Source organism: Ambystoma mexicanum, chromosome 9 (assembly GCF_040938575.1).
Source record: "Ambystoma mexicanum isolate Mex_15411 chromosome 9, UKY_AmexF1_1, whole genome shotgun sequence".
Taxonomy (NCBI): Eukaryota; Metazoa; Chordata; class Amphibia; order Caudata; family Ambystomatidae; genus Ambystoma; species Ambystoma mexicanum.
In genome coordinates this window covers 715,436,336-715,444,147 of record NC_090931.1, presented here as the reverse complement: position 1 = coordinate 715,444,147, position 7,812 = coordinate 715,436,336, and positions in this window count along the sequence as shown.

Genomic DNA, 7,812 nt, shown 5'->3' with positions numbered 1-7,812 from the left:
GCTAAAGAATTCCTTGAAAATGTTGTCCGGTTACACGGATTTCCGTCTGTGCTGATTTCAGATCGAGAAAGCCAATTTATTTCCCACTTTTGGCATAGATGTTGTCAATTGGCACAAATCGATGTAAGACTATCAACCAGTCATCACCCCCAGACCGATGGTCAAACAGAAAGAACGAACCAGACTCTCGAACAATATTTACGTTGTATGCTGCAACAATCCGAAAGTAACTGGAAAGACATTCTTTGCATAGCTGAATATGCATATAATAATTCTGTGCACTCTGGAACTGGGCAAAGTCCTTTTTACACTTTATATGGGCTTCACCCTCGAACCTCTGACCTGGATCCACCTCATGATCTCGGAACACCCGCAGTGGACCAGCTGCATACTGCAATTACCAAAGCCTTCGAAGAAGCAACTGAACATTCATAACAAACCAAGAAAAGATACAAGAAAAGTGCTGATCGGGATCGAAGTGAGGCACCTCAGTACCAGATTGGGGACCAAGTCTGGCTGGCTACCAGACACTTATCACTCAAAGGACCTCGAACTTTTAATCCCAAATACCTGGGACCATATTCCATTACGGCCATAATCAATCCTGTGGCCGTTAAACTGGATTTACCAGTTCATATGCGAATACATCCTGTTTTTCATGTGTCACTTTTGAAACCTGTGCAACCTGGAACCAGACTAATCAAGCCTCCAGAACCCATTCAAGTGGAGGGAGAACCTGAGTTCGAGGTGAAGAACATTTTAGATTCTAAAATGATAAGATCAAGGCTTTTCCATCTAATCGATTGGAAGGTTTACCGGCCTCAAGAGAGGTCATGCGAACCCCATGACTATGTACATGCTCCTCGGTTAATTAAAAAATTTCACCGGACCTTCCCAGACAAACCAAAACCCCGGGGAAAAAAACCTTGGGAGGGGCCTTGGGGGGGGAGTGCTGTCATGATGCCTGCTCCCGAGGAGCCAGGTCAGGCCCAGCGTCCCCGGAAGCAGACTTCATACTCACCAAGCAGGACCCAGCAAACCCCTATAGGGGCTCTTTGGACCTTGTCCTGGCACCTTTGGCACCAGGCTCATAAAAGGCATCTGTCCTGGCGCCATAGCCGCCAGGCTCATCATGGCAGAACATATGGTAATGCTTGGGTGAACTCACCTGAGGCAGACCATGCTGCATACTCACCCGAGGCAGACCATGCTGTCTGAAGCTCCAAGCCAACTAAGGCTGGGGAGGAACTATTTTCTTTCAGGAACTCTTTTCTTACTCGGGTGGGGCCAGTGGAAGAACACTCACCTGAAGCTCTTCCAAGGCTATTTAAACCATGCCCGGATGGCCACACGTGCTTCGCGTTATTTTGCATCTGCAGCAGGACTCTCACCGAGTCGGCTCCTGCATCCTGGCTCTTGCCACGCCCGCCAGCACCTGGAACACCTGCAAGGAGAGAAAGGATAGCATTAGGACATTACCTACCTTCATCCAGCATCCGGATTCTTCACTCCGTCGATCCTGCAAAAGAAAGTCAAGGGTTAGAAACGCAGCTCATCGCTCGCTGCAGCGCCGCTTCCACTTACCTTCACGTGGCGCTGTCTAGCTCTTCAGCGATCATAGGTGACATCGGCCGCATCCCAGCACCTACGGAAAAGAAAGACAATAGTTAGAAGCGCTCCGCTTCTCACTCTGCTGCGCCGCTTTCACTTACCTTCACGTGGCGCCGGCAACCATTTCAGTGCCCATAGGCGACATCGGTCGCATTCAAGACCTACGGAGAAAAAGGACAAAACAAGGTGAGCAACAAACTAATTGCAAAAGGACAGATTTTCACCTTAAGTCTTACCTGAATTTTGTTGGGACCTCAGTTCTCTTTTCGGGTCGGAGCGGCTTTTCTGGCTTTTCCGTACCCCGGCCCCTATGGGGAAATAAGACACACTCATTAAGGTGTCGGAGCAAACCACTATGCCACACCTTCAATAAAAGTACTCACCTGAGCTTACCTCGGCGAATCCATTCCTCCACACGGATTCCTCACCTAGTCCCTGAAAATTAAACAAAGGCCAAGGGACAAATAAGACTTGATCTTTTGAACTATATACTTACGGCAGCATTTTGGTAAAGGCAAGCAGACATCGAACCCTCGCCAAATCCGAGATCCAGTGAAGTAACTGGAAATCTACGCACCCCTGCGTCAGAAGCAGGATGGAGAGCTTGTCCATACAGAAATTAAGGTGAGAGACTGCGGAAGGCACAGCTAGGGTTCGAGGAGGGTGAGAAGGGGAAAAAGGGGGAAATCTCACACACAATCTAGCAGACAGTTAACTCCCTTTTCCCATCTACAGAAGGATTATTCTATGGGCCAGACAGACGAGGTTTGGGGGTCCAGTCCAGTCCATCTTCCAAGCACTGCGATTTACCGTGGAAGAAGTTGTAGCAGTCCAGAACGGTGCGGCGCCTCCGTGGGAATCAGGTGAGCGTTACATTAGGGCCAATATGTGTCCCGCAGACAGACATCCAAATGGAGAACAACAGCGACATCACCATGCTAACGGAACCACGCTGCACGTAGGCCCTTATTTGGCGGACACAATCCTGATCCGTGCACATCGAAAAAGGACTATTTTCTGCAATGTATGGAGTGTTACAGTGAGAGTGAACCATTACAGTGGTCCTACACTTTTCCTTCTGCATGTAGCTATTGTAGGGAATGATTTAGGGCCACTTTCCGGTTGCACATTGAAGAGGAAGTGTCAAGTATCGCCCCCACTCAAGTTGCCCCCTCGTAGTGCCCGGTACTTTCACACCAAAGTATGTAACGTATGATGAACAGATAAACGAGCAGAGAGCAGCGCTTGGGCTCTGCCCAGTGCATATCAGAATAGCAGCACCTATTGAAGTACCAACACCTAAGAAAACCTGGGCAGTAAGGTATCCATTGTGAAAGCCTTATTTAGAGTCGAGACAAAATGACGGTTTTCAGAAGGGAGTACCTGAAGAAGCCAAGAAAATAATGAAAGAAGACGAATGGTGACATCATAAGAAATTGGACTGAAGCACATATAGAAGAAATAATGACCTGAGAATGCTGACAAGAGACGAGAGACTATGGATGAATGACATTTTGAGCCAGCGATGAAGAAGTTAATGTTAAATAAAGAAACTTATGCTACATACATGATGAAGATATTCAGTCAGTTTAACCGTGTACAGATGCAAGTAACCGCAAGAAGCAAAGAAATCATGAAGCTTGCTTATGCTTAATAGTAAATAGATTGCGGCAAGCGCCAACATGTACAAATATATACCTCAAAAGTACTTTATATATAAGTATAATTCCACTACGCACATGAGCAGAATTGAACAAAGATTACTAAAGGCCTCAAGAGGAGTGTGTTGCAGCAAGAAAATCAAGAATCAAGGGAGAACGAAACCCAGGTGATGATGATCATGCTAAGAAGCTGAGGTCTTATCGGGCTGTAAAAGGCCAACAATTAAGGAGAAACGAACAGAAGATTCTGTTCAGAAAGGTCAAGATAAACCACAGATGGCCGACGACTGGTAGAATCAAATCAAATATACAAAAAGACACAGAGGAAAATCCAATTTCACGGTGTCCATTCACGTGATAAGGCTGGCTGAAAGAGTGAGACTTTCATGCCTACGCATGGATCTCCGCCATGCCCATACTCATTAAAAGTTCTCAAGACCCCATGGCAGACTCGAGGCCAAAATTCAAAGCCGTAATTGACACATGGCTACTGAAGTGATGATTGATTGTAACATAATTAGTGAGGAGCTGGGGTGAAGGCAAGCTCCTCTGCACCTGGATGTTCTTTCTGCATGCTGCTAGATGTACATGGAAAAGTATGAGTGGGTTGATGCCATCCCAATCATAGTAGACCATATAATCTAACGGTCCTAGAGTGAGTAGAGCCAATGAGACGTTGTACTTTTAGTGACGTTCATAGTGGCCATTTTGAAGGGAGAGCTAAGTTGCCCCACCTGACATTGATTATCCAATCCCCCCTCCCCGTTACCACATACAGATATAGCACCTATGATAAAGTTACCTTCCTATAACCAATCACCTTGCATGTTAGGTTTTTTCAAATTGCCACGTAGAATGATGTCAGCAATGATGAATTATTGCTGTAAATACTGTGTTTTTTCTAAAAGTAAAGATAGCGAGAAGATCGAGCGGTTGCTGATGTCTGTTGTACTCCCCGTTTTATGAACTTTTCATTAAACGGATCCCCTTTGCCAAACTATTGAGTTGTCATAGTTATTTGATGCATGAGTATGAATCTACACCCCTATCTATCTCAGGGATACTGCTACTCATCTTAAAGGGCTGTTTGGAAATCCCCCAGTCAGAGTGCTGGCTGGAGATCATCCAGTTCCACGTGCTACACAACAATCCTATAAAAGGGCACACCCCACAACTGTGCTGCAATCCGTGTTTGGCTTTCCAGAGAAGAGCGGCGGTGCACATTGGTTCATGCAGAAATTGCTTTCTGACCAATTCTGTGCCCCAAAAGTACCTCTCCAATTAATGGCTACCAGGGCTTCTGCTACTACTTCTGAATCAGGAGCACCCACACCCTCACCAGCAACACCTTCTTCTGAAGGTCAACAGGCGTCATAATGTAGAGGGACATCATAAAGGAAACAAGGATAAAGTGGGTGTGGAAACTATTTACGACCGTTGGAGATGTGCCAAAATCTTGTGCAAACCAGGTAAAATGCATAGTACGCAGATGCTGAAAACCTGGCTTGTACAGCTACGGCACCACCTTCATGCGGCGGCACCTGAAACGAACCACAAAGCAGCTGTTCAGAGGGTTGTCCCCTTCCAAGAAGGCAGTAGGTATTTTCCTCTACAGCATCCTCCACATCTGCTCCTGCCACCATTAGGGATACTCCAGTGGGCCAGCGCGTCCCGCAACGAGCCTTGCAGGCCATACGCACTGAAACAGACCAGTACCTTTCAAAGGTACTGTAATGAGCATGTACTGCAACGTGGTACAGTGCAGGGGGGAACAATTTCAAAGTGCTTTTGAGGCTTTGGTCCGGGAGCATGACAAAGAGTGCCCCCTACCCAAGTGAGGTCCAGCCTAAATCTTCTGCTCTCCACGTGCCATTTCTTATCCCTGTGGTTAGTACCCTTTGCCAAAACTCCCTTCCATTCCTGTCCTTCTGTGGCGTGTCTTATAACAAAAGGAAAAATGCTACACAACCAGAAAGGGGTGGGGGGGGCAAAAATGCTCTTTTCATAGCCACCTTGCACTGTTCAAACATAGAATTTGAATGAAAGCCTATGAGCGCTGCATACAGGGTTGTCAACAATGGGAGGCGGGACTCCATCAAAAACATTGTGCGCATTCGCAAAACGAAGTGGAGGCTCTGAAAAGAGCCTTTTTGTGCTGTTTGTATGCTGTTTGTGTTTGCAACGTTCAAAGTGGTGAACACCCACAGGGAAAATGCTTGCTAAACTTGCAGGAAGCGCTGCACTGCATTTTTGATATTACTCAGAAACAGCTCATTGCCAGCATCAGTCAGATGAACTGCATCTGAAGGAAATATTTTCCTACTAGGAAACATAACATTTTCATTGTGGAAGAAGAACATGAAAACGTCTCACAAAAAAGCGCAAACTGCCTTGTTCACATTGCGCTGCACTTTCTCCATTTGTGGCCCACATGAGGAAGAATGCAGCCCCATCTGTCTCTGAGCAATGTGGGAAAAAATGATGTGTGACTTTGGAAACATTTCCATGAGTTGCCAAAATGTCTCCTTCATTTCAAACTGCAGTGAGATGCCTCTAACATGTCGTAAACTGTTCCCTCCACAATGAATAATAATAATAATGTCTGGATGAGCGAGCATCACCAAACTTGCACAAAGAGGACCCACCTGGAGCCACTTCATCCCACGTATTCCGTACCAGTGCACATCGACATTATGAAACGCAAGGTGTGCTGCCAGTACACAGCGTTCTGCGTAAACCTGTACCCAATGTATCCAGGAATCGCCCAAAAGCCATATAGTCCACCTACTGAACGGCACAACCATACCCATATCCATATCCACTCCTATTTGCAAACACAAATTCTGGCACAATATGTTGCTACACACTACACCCAGGAAATTGTATTGACCAATCCCAACTCCTGCACAGTCCCATTTCCATTCCAGCCACCCTGAAAAGATCCGGCGTGTAGCACGTGCGCACCTCCAAATGGCGCTGCTTTTGCAAACATATTGGTCTGTGTGTGGGGCTGGGCAAACACATTTGAAGCATCATAGAGAATGGCCGCTTTGTTGGTAGTTGTGAAAAGTTTATTTTTTTATTTTTATAAAGCGATGTGTAAAGAAACACCTTTTTGTATGGTAGTTGATGGATATTGCTCTCTGCTGCTTTTCCTCCTTACATTGTTACACAAGTGTCTGCAACCTACATTTTACATTGTGGAACAGAAGACTAATTTCAATAGGGAGGAAAAATACCAGCTCCACTGACAAACATCACAATAGAAGCACTAAGGTTCTCATGGGCACAGAAGAACATCCTAGCATGGAAAAGAAAAGCAGACATGCCCCTGATTCGATAATCCATAGTCCCATTTCAATGGCAAGCACATTAACGACAGTATGTAGCATGTGCGCTTTCCCCAACTACCGCGAGGGACATGCCCCAGTAAAGCAGGGCCAGTCCTTCTTCCCTTTCCAATAGTGTTTTCCCAGCACTCCCTCATTGGCTACTGTTAAACGGTCACATATGCATCCACCAATTACATCTAAGAATTGTGCATCTAACGCTATCACCTCTGTTGAACAGTCCATATCAACCGTTAAACACGCAGAGTTCAAGTGTCCTGTAAATCAAAAGCACCTGCACGGGAGAGCACTGTAAACTGATCTACTAGTTCTGCATCCACATACATTGGCATTGCTACCCATCACCATGCCTTGTAGGTATTACTACTTTTTGTACAGTGCATTTGCAACTGTGTTATATGTTTGTAGCAACAGGGTGCCTGGCACTGAAGCTCCATAACAAACTCAAAATTCCTACTGTTATTTCTCCCATCACCTACCATGAAATGGCTACTACAGTGGTAGGTGGTGGCAAAGGTGCCATTTACCCATAGCAACCATTGTTATACGGAAACGGTTACTCTGTTCTTTTGTTCCGTCAATTGTATGATGCTTTCCCCCCATTAACACATTTCCTATCACATTTGTAAAAATCGCACACAAAAGGATCAGTCAGCGTATCCCACCAAACTAAGCAAAGGGCATACATTGCATGCATTACAACAGTTTCCTGCCACTTACCCTCACACTTCATAGATTACAACAGTACTTAAAAAATAAAAAAGGTATGTGTGCATTGACAACAGTACCATTCATAAATGTGCATAAGGAAATTAAAGACCGGAAACAATGGCTCCACTCATGTAGCAAGAATACATATGCAGAGAAGTACATGCAAATGCACACACAGAAACATTCTGCTTTGCACTCTGTACATATTTCGGAACCTTTTTGTCATCCTTCCACAATGCAAAGTACTCCATTTTGAAAGTAAATAGTTCTACACTAATACACACACGTATTCAATAACACGTCATACAATACACTTCCAAATAACCCACCTACCCCCTTAACAAACATACTTATGCTCCCAAATCCCCATTCATATCATAAGCCTTCCATTTATACACACCCAGGTTCTGTTCCTGGCAAGACATCCCCCTATAGTTGTAAACAATGTATTGTACAAATGTAAGCACTGTGCCATTAGC